The 14,119-nt window shown below is 41.8% G+C and overlaps 1 protein-coding gene across 3 annotated transcripts in view; it reads left to right on the forward strand.

The window, feature by feature from the left end:
- SETBP1 (SET binding protein 1) overlaps positions 1–14,119 on the forward strand; it is a 344,559-nt gene that overhangs the window by 232,669 nt on the left and 97,771 nt on the right. The gene's annotated exons all lie outside the window — the stretch shown is intronic.

Genomic DNA, 14,119 nt, shown 5'->3' on the forward strand with positions numbered 1-14,119 from the left:
AGCACTAGGATAGCCCTGACTGGGCTCCAGGCATTGGTCAAAGTGCTTTGCATAGATTATTTGATTCGCCTGTTGACCTTATGAAGTAAGAATATTGTTATCTCCATTTTACAGATAAGGAAACTGGGGCACAGAGAGTTTAAGCAACTTGCCTAAGGTCACACAGCTAGTAAGATTTAGATTCAGCCGATATTTATCCTCAGTCATGCTGGCTCAAGAGTTTGTGCTCCTAACTACTGTGCACTTCCACCCACTGCCTCTCAGAAGAAAGACAGAAGACAATCCCCAAGTGACAGACGCCATACTGCCTTCAACAGGAAGCCTCTGAGAGAAAGTTCAGGAGCACAGATTAAACAGGAGATTCCAAGGGCCATTGACATGGGTGCGCACAGCCCACGTGACCACTGCACCAGGGACAGCCACCAGGACATGAACTTGTTCTTGCAGCACTACAGGGAGGGGCAGAATGAACCCAAGACCCAGCCCCCACCCAGGAGGCCAGCCCCTCACCCTCTGTCACCCAGCCTCCGTGAGGTAGTGTCTTTCATCAGACGAGAGTCACGCTAAATGAAAGAGGCATCCAGTGCCCACAGTTTGTAGTGTTCACGGGAAGCTTTAAGAGCTGGAATTTTAGGTGAATTCAGCATCTTCTTGACATGTTAGACTCAATTTATAATTAAACCATTATTTTAACCCTAATGACAAAAAGCAACAGTTTTGCAGCAAGAAACATTTATAAAAAGGGAAAAAGGAGACATGAGGTAAAGAAGAAAAAGATCCTTCTTTTCCTCTGCCCTCTCCCATCTTCTCCCACACACACACACACAAAAGCTGACTGTACTCTTTGTCCTTGGTCTTGGAGTCCTCTCTTGCTGCCACCTGCACCACTGGCCTCAGGCTGGCTTCCCTGACCCAGCTCCACCCTGGAACAAAGCTGAACAATTCTCAACCTCCTTCCACGTAGAAACCCTCACGTGGCAGCATTGACCAAACTTGACTGAAGTCCCTCTGGAACTACCTGTTAAAAACACCAGAATTGATCTCTTGAGCCTAAGAGTTCGAGACCAGCCTGGACAATGTAGTGAGACCCCATCTCTAAAATAAAATAAAATAAAATAAAATAAAGATTAGCCAGGCATGGTGGCTTATGCCTGTAGACCCAACTACTCAGGAGGCTGAGGTGGGAGGATTGCTTAGGCCCAGGAGTTCAAGGTTGCGGTGAGCTAATTGTGCCACTGCACTCCAGCCTGGGCAATAGAGTGAGACCTTGTCGCTAAAAATAAATAAATAAATTTTATGAAATTTTAAAAAATCAAAAAACACCAAAGTTCTGGGCCCCAGGCCAAAACTTCCAACTTGCAGGAGGGAGGCCGGGTGAACTATGTATTTAACAGAGGCTGCTGGTGATTCTTATCCACAGGCAAGTGTGAGAAATGTCTTGTATATTTTGGGCCAGATGAATTACCCACTCTGCTCATTCGTTCAACTTTTTGGGAGGCAGCTTTCTCAGACCGCTTGTCACTTGTGCCTGCCTTTGCATGAGCTACAGGTTTTTAGACATCTCTTATAGACAAGACATTCAGACCTGAATGTTCCACCGTACTAATTTTGCCACTTCTTCATAGGCTACCAAGTTTCAAAGAGGAGGCAACAAAGTGTCCTGTTTCCTCCCTTTCTGAGAAGAATGGAAGGAAGAACAAAGCCACAGGGGAAACAGCTCACAAATTTTTAAAATGTGAATGTTGCTCCATAACTCTGTTCCATTAGGATCAGTCTGCAGTTGTTGCTCACCCTGCAGCACGTGTCTGAGGCCAGGACTGTGCCTTCGTTTCTGCTCTGTCCCCCGGGGACCCCAGCCCAGGGCTCCCAGGACCCAGCTGGAGGCCGGTGGATGCCTGAGCAGGGAGGGCAAAGCCTGCTCCCGGAAAAGACAGAGCAGCGGTGCTGTCAGTGGGATTCTGCGGCAGCGGGCCCTCAGCACCCCAATAGTGCAATCAGGAGGCCTCTGTGTCCCTTCTGGAAGGATGCAGCCAGGCCTCTGCACCCCAGTAAGCCCCCGAGCCTGCCCTATGGCTGCCTCTGGAGTGATCACCCTGCAGCTCTATGTTAATTTCTCTCTCTCTTTCTCTTTCTCTCTCTTTCTGTTTTCTGAAGTCGGCTTCCAGCTCTACTGCTGAAAAAGGCTGTTTTCTTATTTGTAAGCCTCATAATTGAAAGCCCAGTTTTTATAATTTTTCCCACAGGGGAAGCCCCTTGAAGCCTGCCAGAAACAGCCATAGCGGGTAGGGGGTGATGCTGGGAACTCTCTTCTGGAGGGGCATTTGCTTTCAGGTGCAATGACCTGCTCCTCAGATCCCAGCCACTCCAGGAAGAAATGCCTGTCTCCTCTTGTGCCAGAACCATCTAAGGGCAGGCAGACTTCAGCTCCAAATAGGAAAACACTGTGTAACAGGTAGAACAATATGATTTGTGCAGAAGTGAGCTCCCCGTGGCTGCATATTGCCAGATAGCTCCCAGGGAGGCTCTGCAGGAAGATCTTGAGCTCCGACATTGGGTTAGTTGGGAGTAGGAGGTGGCAAGAGACTGCAGCGAAGAGGACCACCAGAGTGGACGAATGCGTGAAACCCCCACTTGAGTTTAAGTGAGGCACTCCCTGGTTAATGTCTCTACCCTATCCCTGCTGGATGTTGTTTTCAGAGAAGTTTACTGAAAAATACAGAACTATAATCACTATATTTATATAGTGCCTACTGTGGGCCAGGCACTGTGTTAAAAATACTTGGTATTCATCAACTTCTAATCCTCAAATCCCCCTTTAAGGCAGGGACTGCTGTTAGTGTCTAGATGAGGATGCTCGGTTATAAGAGGTCAAGTGGCTTGTCCAGTGAATCGCGGAGCTGGGGTTCAATCTGAGGCACAGAGCCTGAGACACCCCACCACACTGCCACCTCCCAGCTAGTCCTGGGATATCATGAATAGTGACAGTGGTCAAAGGTTTGGGAAAAGATGGGCACATCTTAGAGGGTCGTCTGTGGGCACCAGCTGGGAGCTTGTTAGAAATGCAGAATCAAGGCCGGGTGCCGTGGCTCACGCATGTAATCCTAACACTCTGGGAGGCCGAGGCAGGAGGATCGTTTGAGCTCAGGAGTTCGAGACCAGCCTGAGCAAGAGCAAGACCCCGTCTCTACTGAAAATAGAAAGAAATTAACTGGACAACTAAAAATATATAGAAAAAATTAGCCGGGCATGGTGGCGCATGCCTGTAGTCCCAGCTACTCGGGAGGCTGAGGCAGAAGGATCACTTCAGCCCAGGAGTTTGAGGTTGCTGTGAGCTAGGCTGATGCCACGGCACTCTAGCCCGGGCAACAGAGTGAGACTTTGTCTCAAAAAAAAAAAAAAAAACCCAGAAAAGAAATGCGGAATCACAGTCTCCACCTGAACTTCCAAAATTACAGTCTGTGTTTCACTGTATTTCAACAGGATTCCCAGGTAGATCTTGTGCAATCTGAATTTGAGAAGCGCTGGGTTTCGGTCCTCACTTTCCCGTTTGGTCTGGTTCTTTCCTCTGTGTTCCAATCATCCTCTCTTTATCCCTCGTGCCTCGCTGAGGTGGGCAGGGGAAGAGAATGATGAATACACTTTAAAATATCAAATGGTCTCTGATGTTCCTATTGCTCTGACACATTCCTCAGAGACTGGTCAGTCCTCAGCAAAGCCCTGGTCTGTGCCGACACGGGAAGGGACCTGGCTAATTGGGAGAACAGGGGACGGAGGCCGACCCTGTGGTCAGGACCACTCCGGAAAGACTGGGTGGCCGCCACTCCCCGCTGTCCGCCCTGTGCCCCTGTTGGCTTCCCTCCTCTGTGGCAGATGACAAAGGGCGGCCCCCCACCCCAAGAGCGTCCCGATACATCGCTGAACGTGGCAATCCCTCCAGCCACTGCCGATGTTATTAATTTTTAAAACAAACTTCCTGATTGAGGTTCTGGCTGCCTCTAAATTGTCTCTACAAGGAGACTGTGTACTAATTAACCCATAGAAACAATCAATGATGTACCTTTTTCAAGTTTCAGGGTGATTAGAATATGAAAATGAAGAGCACAATGGTGCAGATGTTTTAAAATCACAGCAGACAGCAATTAGTGACACAGAAACCAGCTGCTTATCTCTCCAGATAAAGCCTCTTAATAGGGAATTACACTGGAGGAGTCATTACCCAGATGGAGCTCACATGATTTACAGAGGAGGCGGGGCAGCGTTAACTTTGATTTGCGAGCCAGGTTCTTGTCAAGCTTCCTTCCTTACCTCCGAGGAAGGTGAATCTGTGGCTGGGGCGGGGACAGACTTCACCTTTCTACCTGTTGGCCCAGGTCAGGGCTGCCGCCAGGACCAAGAAAGGAGAGAACAGTGGTGCCTGCAGGAGCCACAAGCACCTGTCCCCTGATTCAGCCTCTGTTGCTTTGGGATCAACTCTGTCAGCTGTCCCTGTGCAGAGGGGAGAGTGAGGACCTGGGATGGGGAAACAATGAGTTGCTGGCTGCTCTAGGGGTGGGGTGGGTGTGTGTGTGTGTGTTGGATAGAGGGAGTTCATAGCAATTTGGGTTGTCTTTTCTCATCTTTGACTTTTCTTTTTTTGCATAACTGAGTTCAAATTGACATATGTACAGAAATGTGCAGATCTTAAATATACAGTTCAAAGAGTTCGGATAAAAGCACGCTGCTATGTAATTCACACTCCTGTCAATATACAAAGCATGTCCATAACCCTCAGACACTCCCCATGTCCCTTCCATCCTGTTCCCATTCCCCATCCCATCCCACCTCACCCTGTAGGCAGCCACTGTTCTGATGTCTATCATAATAGATTTGCTTTGCCTGTTCTGGAACTTTATATAAATGGAATTGTACAGTCTGCTCTTTTGGGGTCTGGCTTCTTTCACTCAGCATAGTTATGTGTTTGTGTGTTATTCATCCATATGGTGAATGTGTCCATACTTTGTTCCTTTTATTGATGAGTTTGTCTATTCTCCTATTGGTCAACACCTAAACTGTTTTCACTTGCTAAAGACTCTGAATAAGCTGCTATGAAGAATTTATAAAAATCTGTTTGTAGGTACATGTTTTCTTCTCTCCTGCATAGGGAGTGTCATTGCTGGGTCTTAGGTCAGCTTTAAAAGACATAGCCAAGACATTTTCCAAAGTGATTTTTACATTTTACCCTCCCTCCAGCAATGTATGGGAGTGCCAGTTGTTCCACATCCTTGCCAACACTTGTTGTTGTCAGACTTTTTAATTTTAGCTAGCCCAGTGAATATGTAGTGGTATCTCATTTTGGTTTTAATTGACATTTCCTTGATGATAACGTTTGAGGACACTGACATATGTTTATTGGTCATTCCTACTTGTTTGATGCCATATTTCGGCAAAGGCATTTTGCAGTTGTTGGGTGAGGTTAAACTGGTCAATAGTGTTGATAAAATCTTCTGTGATTGTTTTTCTCTGATTTCTTTAAGTCAATTCGTTCAGCAATTAGTGAGAGAAAAATGTTGAAGTCTCTTTAATTGCAGAATCATCTATTTCTTCCTTTAGTTCTATTGATATTTACTTTATATATTTGAAGTTCTGTTATGAGGTACAAACAAATTTAGGATTATTGTCTCATCTTGAAGACTTGACTCTTATCATTTTGAAATGTTCCTAATTATCTCTGATAATACTTTTTATTCTGAAGCCTATTTTGCATTATATTAATTTAATTTATCCAGTATTTTTTAAGTTTAGTCTTTGTATAGTATATCCTTTCTTGTTCTAGCCTCTTACTTTTGAACTAACTGTGTCTTTAAGTTTAAAGTGTATCTCTTATACGCAGCATATAGTTGGGTTTTACTTTTTTATTCAGTTTGATAGTTTTTTTTTTTCTTGGAGTGTATTTTTTTGGTATCTTTAGAGTTAATAGAATTACTGATATTGTTTAGTTTAAGTATCCCATGTGGCTATGCGTCCTCTGTTTTCTCATCTTTCTTCATTTTTTTTCTCCTTTTCTGCCCTCTTTTAAAGTCATCAAGCTTTTTTTTTTAATATTCTATATTTTTCCTTATATCTGCATTGCAGATATACCACTCTGTTTTATTTATAGTGGTAGCCTTAGAGATTAAAGTGTGTACCCTTAATGTATTATGGTCTACTTTGAACTCTTATATCCCTTCACATAAAAGAACATTAGAAATGGATACTTCTATGTTATACTCTCTTGTTCTTTGTTTTATTGTGGCAGATTTTATTTCTACAAATGTCATATGCTGTAAGATACATTTTTATTTCTGCTTCAAGCAGTCAATTGCCTTTTAAAGATCTTAAGAGCAAGAATAAAATATTGTATCTGTACCCACATATTTACCATTTCAGTACTTTTCATTCATTGTTGTAGATTCAAGCTTCCGTCTGATATCATCTCCCTTTAGCCTAAAAAACTTCCTTTTACATTTCTTATAATTCAGGTCTGCCAGTAATTAATTCCTTTAGTTTTTATTTGTCTGAAAATATCTTTATTTTGCCATCATTTTAGGGATCTTTTCACCAGATATAAAAATTTAAGTTGATGGTGTTGTTTTCATTTCAGTCTTTTAAGATGTTGTCTCATTTTTTCTTGTTCATATTTTTATTGATGAGAAGTCAGACATTATCTTTGTTCTTATTCCCATATAAATAATCTATCTTATTTTACTGACTTGTTTTTAAAGTTTTCTTTTTATCTTTGGTTTTCATCAATTTGTTTACAGTGTGCTTAGATGTGGTTTTTGTTTTTGTTCATTCTGCTTGGGATTTGTTGAGCTTCTTAGCTATGTGAGTTACATACACTATTCTTTCTTTCTTCTCCATCTAGTATTCTAAGTATGTTAGACCTCTTGATAGTGTTCCATAGGTGACTGAAGTACTGTTTTTAAATTATTATTATTTTCCCCTTTGTCTTTCAGTTCAGATAGTTTCTACTACCTTCTCTTCATGTTCACTGAACTTCTCTTCCATGATGTTCTAGAAGCCATAAAGCCTTTCCAGTGAAGTTTTTATTTCAGATATTTTTTTTTCAGATTTAGAATTTTCATTTGGTTATTTTGGCATAGTTGCCATCTCTATGCTGAGATTTCCCATAGGTTCATCCTTTGTACATAACTTCTCTTTTAAATACTTGAACATTTTTATAATGACTGTTTTGAAGGCCTTGCATCAGCTTTTATTTCCCTGGTTGTGGATTGCATTTGTCTGCCACTTTGCTCGTCTAATAAGTTTTTTACTGTGTCCTGGATATTGTGGATGCTATATTGTTAAAAGTCTGGATTTTGTTATTTTCCCTAAAAGAGCTTTGAGTTTTGTTCTGATTGGCAGTTAACTTCCTGGCAGATCAGCTTTATCCTATTGAGGATTCTTTTGAGCATATGTTAGGGAGGGTCTAGAGTAGCTTTTACTTCAGAGCTAGAGTAATCCTACTGTTGAGAAGTACCATTCTGGGATCTCAGCTGAATGTCTGAGATATTCATTAAAGCCTCCCCACTCTGGTGGGTCAAAATCCAACATTGCCCAATACTGTGTGACTGAAGGACTCTACATTCAGCATATAGCACCCTAGTAGCTAATCTCTGCTAGGCTTCATGGAATCTGGCCCTCAAGTAAAGATTAAAATTCTTACAGAGACTTAAGGCTATCCTTATGAAGGTTTCTAGAGTTCCTTTCTATATAGTACCCTCTTACCGGGTTCCCTATCACCCAATTTCATTTCCCTCCAATCTCTGTTTGGTCTGCCCAGTGAAATCACAGATATCTGGGCTCTACTTTAGAAGGTGCTCCCAGGCAGAAAACTAGGGATACCCTGGGGCCTCATGAGTTTCCCTTCTTGAGAATCACAGCCCATATTGTCTTCGGTCCAATACCGGAAAACAGTTGTTTCATATATTTTGCGTAGTTTTATATTTGTCTCCATGGAAAGGTTACTACATCCTGGCTGAAACCAAGTCAGTGATCATTTTTAATTTTGTAGAATCACTGTGTACACAGAGAGGTATATGACAGGGGCCTCTGTGTTTGTATGAGCTGCTATTACCTCCAGTAAAAAGGCATTCTTTATTATCGTTTACAGCCCCCCAAATAGCAAATAAGAATGATACCTATGGGATAAAGTACAGGTGACTTCCTAGGGTGACAGAATATGAAGATGGATTCAGTTTATACATTTAACTACAACCTTCATATCCGTTTAGGAGCTGGATAGCTTTTCTGTGTCCCCTGGAATCAGAGAATCATAAAACCATGGTTCAAACAGGTTACTTAGTGACATTCTTCTATGCCTACCAATAGTAAATGCAGGAATGAACTGGCAAAGAGGGAAGCTTTGGGGAAGTTCAGTGGAAGGGGCTGTGTGCGTTCCTCCTATTCATGAGCCTGAAATGATAATTTTTTAGTCTTTTTTTTTTTTTTAAGTGGCAGAACCATTTCACCCTTTCTCTCTCTTAAAGGAAATCCTTTGCTAGGCTGATCTGTTCAGTTGGGGCTTTGGGGGTTAAAAGGAAGGTCTGAAGCATCTCTCATTCCCCATCCATTGGCTACTGTTCAGAAATGTCTTTGGAAAATCCTAGGACTTTGTGAAACACATTTGAAAACCACTGAGCTGGAACATCTCTTGATAATATCAGAGCCTCTCTAGTCCTTAACCCAGACCCTGTCTTTGATATAATCCAGTGGTTCTGAACTCTGTCTGCTTATTGGGATCACCTGAGAGCTTTGAAAAAAGTACTATACTGTTTGGGTCCCACCTCCAGAATGTTGATTTAATTGCTGTGGGTCAGATCCCAGGTATGTTGATCTGCACAAAACTTCCTGGATGATTCTAATATACAGCCAGAGTTGGGAACCTTTAATCTACTCACACAGTTTGTGGTTGCATTCCTTGTCTGCCACACTCAGCTCTCGCTGAGGTTTAAGCACTTGCTTCTAGCCTCAGAGATAGAATGCCAGAATTCCCCCAGACCTCTGGGGCTTGGTCTGGACGAGTTCAGGAAATAGAAATCTCAGGGTGGGAGGTCATGAACACCCACGTGCCTAGTCCTTTCTCAGCCACCAATATGATTGGTTCTTCTGTCCACCTCACCTTGCAATGTACTTGGAATAACTACACAGGGAGCAATGTTAGAGTTTCTTACTCTGTAAATTACAAAGGGTGCAAAGAACAAAACAGGAATGTTCAGTGTTGCCAAATTGCATATCCTAACAGGCCTATGGTGGTTGGCTCTGCGAATTTATCACCAAAAAGTGCTGTGAATGTCACAGCAACCACAGAAGAGCCCCACCCCAGAGGAATTATGGTGTTAAAACATTGGATCAGTGGTTTTAAAGCTTCGTTGTACATCAGAATTATCTGGGGAGCATATTAAAATGCATAGTCCTTATTTCCACCCTGAGGGATTGTGAATTTGTGGGTCTGCAGTGAGTCCAGGAATCTGTATTCATAACCAGCACCTTAAGTGATTCCCACACAGTGATCCAAGACCACATCTTGAGAAGCACCAAGTGCCAAATTAAGAGATGAAGCTTCCCTCATTGCTCCATACCCAGGCATATTTTTCTGCTCATGTAAACCAAAATATCTCACAAACAGTAAATTTAAATTATTGGTGTCAGCAGAAAGCAGCACAGACACAGCTAACCCAAAAGAGTAGTTTATCTCCCACAAAGTCATGCTTTTTTTTTTTTTGATGAGTTATATGATTTTTCTCAGATGCAAATCACCACCTTATTGCAACATCACCATCTTATTGCAACAAACCTTCCTTTAGGTAAGCCTGAGATGGGGCTAGGTCGCTTCTTTTCTTCCCATTTTTATGGATTTTTAAGATTTTTCTCAGTAATTTAATCCGATTTTTTAAAAAAGAAATTAAAAAGTGCTTTGTAAAAAGAAATCTACCTTGTACAAAATTTGAATGTATATGATTTATATATAAGTTGTCAGGGAGAGTATAGTCAACTCCTCTACAAAAGAATTCTTTACATTACAGAAGGACTTACTGCCATGAAGACATTCATTAAGGGCAGATCTGTCTAGTGTTTTCAAAGTTTCACTGACAAACATTTGGCCTTGGCTAAATTTGCATGGAAAACACTTTTATAAAAGTGAGCTGCACCTTCAAAATAACCATGAGTTCCACACTGCACTCACTCTGTGGGGTGAGGGGGCAGCAGGCAGCAGCCAATAAACTTGCTGAGCCTACTTTGGTAGTAAAAGTTTTTCCACAAAAATCGTACGCCCAACTGGAATATCACTGGCTCTTCTGTCACTTGCTAACTGTTGTTTTAGGAGACAACCCTGCTGAAGGTAGTCTAAAGACTTAAGAATATTCAGGTCTTATTCAAAAAAAAAAAAAAAAAAGACAGCAACAACAAAATAGAACAACAACAACAAAAACAAAAACCCTCAATCTAAAGAGAAAAATGAAGGCAACATGCTACATAGGTCTTACAGTAAAAACCTGAGTTAAAGACCCCAATAAGAAATCGTCTCCCCAGACCATTGGCATGGGAGGGAGAGCCTGTGCTTCCCTTGCCTTGCCCATCTCTGTCTGGATGGAGCAAGTGCTCAGTTCTCAGCAAAGGGCAGATTGGAACTGACAGCCTCACTGTTGTGTATATCATATGTCGTGGCTGACAGCTGGAGAATTGGGATTCCGTGCAGTGCAATGGGATATAGCCATCAGCCAAGGCTGGAGGCCCTTGTCCCCTGCACCTCTGGGAAAGCACTCCTTCTGGGTCCTCCCTGCCCAGTCGCTGAAGCCCATCTGAGTGAGGAGTTTAAAGCACCATCTCCCCCCATTACTCCTACTCCTTTGTTGTGCTTCCCTTTTGTCCACCCCACACTTTGATTGCTCAGCGCTCCCAGCAGGGCAAATTGCAGCTGAAATGGCTGGAACAATGGGCTCAGGCAGTGGTCCAGCGCTGGAGACCAGGCATGCTTAACTACATTACTCTCAGCCCGTCTGCCCTGAGTGTGAGTGATCAGGCCCCACCTTTCAATTGCCAGGGTGAAATCCACCCTCTGACAGTCACATGGCCTTCCCCAAGGCAGAGTTAATGAGATGGGGGAGAACAAACAGTCCAAACTGCATTGAAGGGGAGTTACCTTATCAGTGCCTTTAGTCCTGAAGTATTTGGGAAGGATTTTTGGTTCAATACCTAATGCATTTCAGTGCTCCAGTTTCCTTATGAGCCATTATCAAATGAGCGATCAGTGGTGTATTGTCTTTTCTGTGCAGCCATGTATTTTGCCATTGTAATAGGCACCTTATCCATTTATTTATTTATTCAATAAACATTTGTCAAGAACTTTCTGGGTTCTTAGCTTTGTAGTAGGCCCTGGGGATAAGAAGATAAATAAGGATGTCTCTGACCTCAAAGTACTTACTGTCTAGGAGAGGGAGTCAGAATAGTATACAAATAAATGCCACCTAGCAGTGTAAGGACTGTGGTGTCTTTATGGGAGGCTATGGCACATGCAGAAGGTATACATGACATAAGAAATTAGGCTGGAGATGGTGACTGTGTTTGCAGACAACATGTTGCAATATATAGCCCATTGACCTCACTGTTGTTAAAATTAAATACCCATTGTAAAATGAATGTTCCTTCATACATTCAATAAATGTTTATTGAGTGCCTACTGTGTGCCAGGTGCTGTGCTTGGTGTCTCTGTGTTGGTGTGTACGACCTAGAAAGGGAGGCAGGCATTTAATTCGATTAGCGCACATACTAAGTAAACAATTAAAACTATGATCAGTGCCACAAAGGTGAGATAGGTGGTTTCATGAAAACTTATAATAGGGGCATTTCTATAAGGTAGGGGAGCTTCCCTAGGATTGAGCTAAGACCAGAACACAAAGAAAGCATTAGTTAGGGACTCTGCTAGGTGCCAAGAATAAGAAAATGGTACAACAGAGAAAAAGTAGTGAGAGTCAGAGACCAAAATTCAATGCTAACTTCACCTTGAAGCCCCTCTGTAGACTTCAGTGTCCAAAACTAGAGAAATGGAATGGGTAGGGTTGGGGAGAAAGTGCCCAGGTCCAAAACAATCACACCTTTTGTCCCACTGTAATTTTTAATTATCACCCCCCTAATTCTCAAAGATGCCCCAGTATGAGTAATAAGACATTGCCACCCTAAGGAATGGAAAACTTAGTCTCCAGATCCTCTTCTATACTTGTAATACTGTGAGTAAACACAGAGTACTAGCTAAAGTCCAAAGCATAAATACTAATTAGCAATACCCTGATTCACAAAAGATAAGTGGCACTTAATATTTTATGCCATGAATAAGATTTCTGTATTTTTGCCGAAAATGCAGTAATAGCCTATGTCCACAGCAGTGATACCTTGTAAACACACTCAAATGATAGGATTAAGTCTCTATATTTTGACAATGGTGGTATTTCTACTACAAATTGCAAGATGAATAAAAAAATTAAATTGTTTTCTTAATTTTCTTCTGGGCATTTACAGGCTTTGCTTGAGGGGACTATCTCACGGATACTTAGAAAATATAGTGCAATGTTGTAAGTTTAAATAGGATTTCACAAAATCAGGGAGGCAGGAAATAACCCCAGGGATTCCGAAACTAGTGTGAAGGAAGCCCTAGTTGCATTACAACATTGAGTTTTATCCATAATGCTTTCTGCCATCTGTGTTTTGACTCTTAACAGGGGCTGTAAGAAATGTTTTCTGATAAAGCGTAAGTTCTATAGCATCAATGGTAAATAGATATAGAATTCCATAGATGGGCAGATATATAGATAAACAGAAAGATACCACAGGCAAAAGTTTTCTAAATTCACAAACCCAATCATCATATACTTCTCAATGGGGATATTATTCAAAAATTTCTTTAATTTACTATTATTTTTGCTTCTTTAACAAATCTTAGACTAATGCATCCTTAAGTTTACTACTCTATGTATAAATCAGACTTATAATGAGCTTTAAGGAATGTTTCGTTCTACTAATAGCAAAGCTTAAGATCTTATCTGGAACAGTGAAAGCATATTTATATTAAAAAGAGCTTTAATATCTCAAAACAATGGATGATGTTCACCATCCATTCCCATTGTGATTTTATAGACATTAATTATTTTGTGCCACAAACACCAGGTCCTGCCTTTTTTTAACTGGGGAGTCCATCCTGAGGAAGGTGTTGAACATTCATTTAGAATCAGTGTAGGGGAGAATACAGTTGATAAATTCCAAAGGAGTGATCTTGAATGACAATGACTTTTTTCCTGGCATGTTTGTCTAGGATATTCAAGGTTCTTTTTGAGACTATCCAAGAATTTCCTCAAGAGAACAATAAGTGCTTATATATAGGCTTAAGGATTCCTTAGCATGCTAACGCCCAAACATGGCAACACTCCTAGAGTCTGCAAAGATTCGAAGGCTCAGGACAATTCTTTTATGTTTCTTTTCTTCTCCCATTTCTTCACTATGCCCTTGACTGGCCCACTTTCTCCCACGTAGTCTTCATACTTCCCCCCTCAGTTGCTCAACTTGTTCCATTTTTACTGGTCACAGCTGTTCCTTGTGAGCTACTTGTTGTTAGAGTGCAGAGATGTTGAACTCTAGGATAAAAGTACAAGCTGAAATGAACTGGAATAGAAAGAAGAGAGGGAACGCATGCATTTGAGGAGGCAGCCGGCCCTGGTCAAAAGAACGCTGGGAGTCGGGAAGTTCAGACGCTCTGCTGGGCTCCACCACCCTTGGCAAGACTGTCCATGGTTCAGGGCTCAGCTTCCTCATTTGTAAAATACAGGCATTGGGCCAAATGACATTTAGGGCCCCTCCCTCCTCTCTCTAAATAGTTCCTATTCTCAGATTGTATTAAAGCAAGATAGGTCAAAGTTCCTGTTATTTGGGGGGGAATGACAGCAATTAAAGCATCCTTATTGATGTTCAAAACCAGTGCAGTGTATCTTTACTACTGCAGTTGAGAAAACCTCAGTAAAACATTCTGGAATTAAAGGTGGCTGTTCACATAGTTATTTGTTTCCAACTTGCAAATAATTAAGACTTTTGATGTTCAATTTTAAGTAGCTCC

The sequence above is a fragment of the Lemur catta genome, chromosome 16 (genome assembly GCF_020740605.2).
Source record: "Lemur catta isolate mLemCat1 chromosome 16, mLemCat1.pri, whole genome shotgun sequence".
Taxonomy (NCBI): domain Eukaryota; kingdom Metazoa; phylum Chordata; class Mammalia; order Primates; family Lemuridae; genus Lemur; species Lemur catta.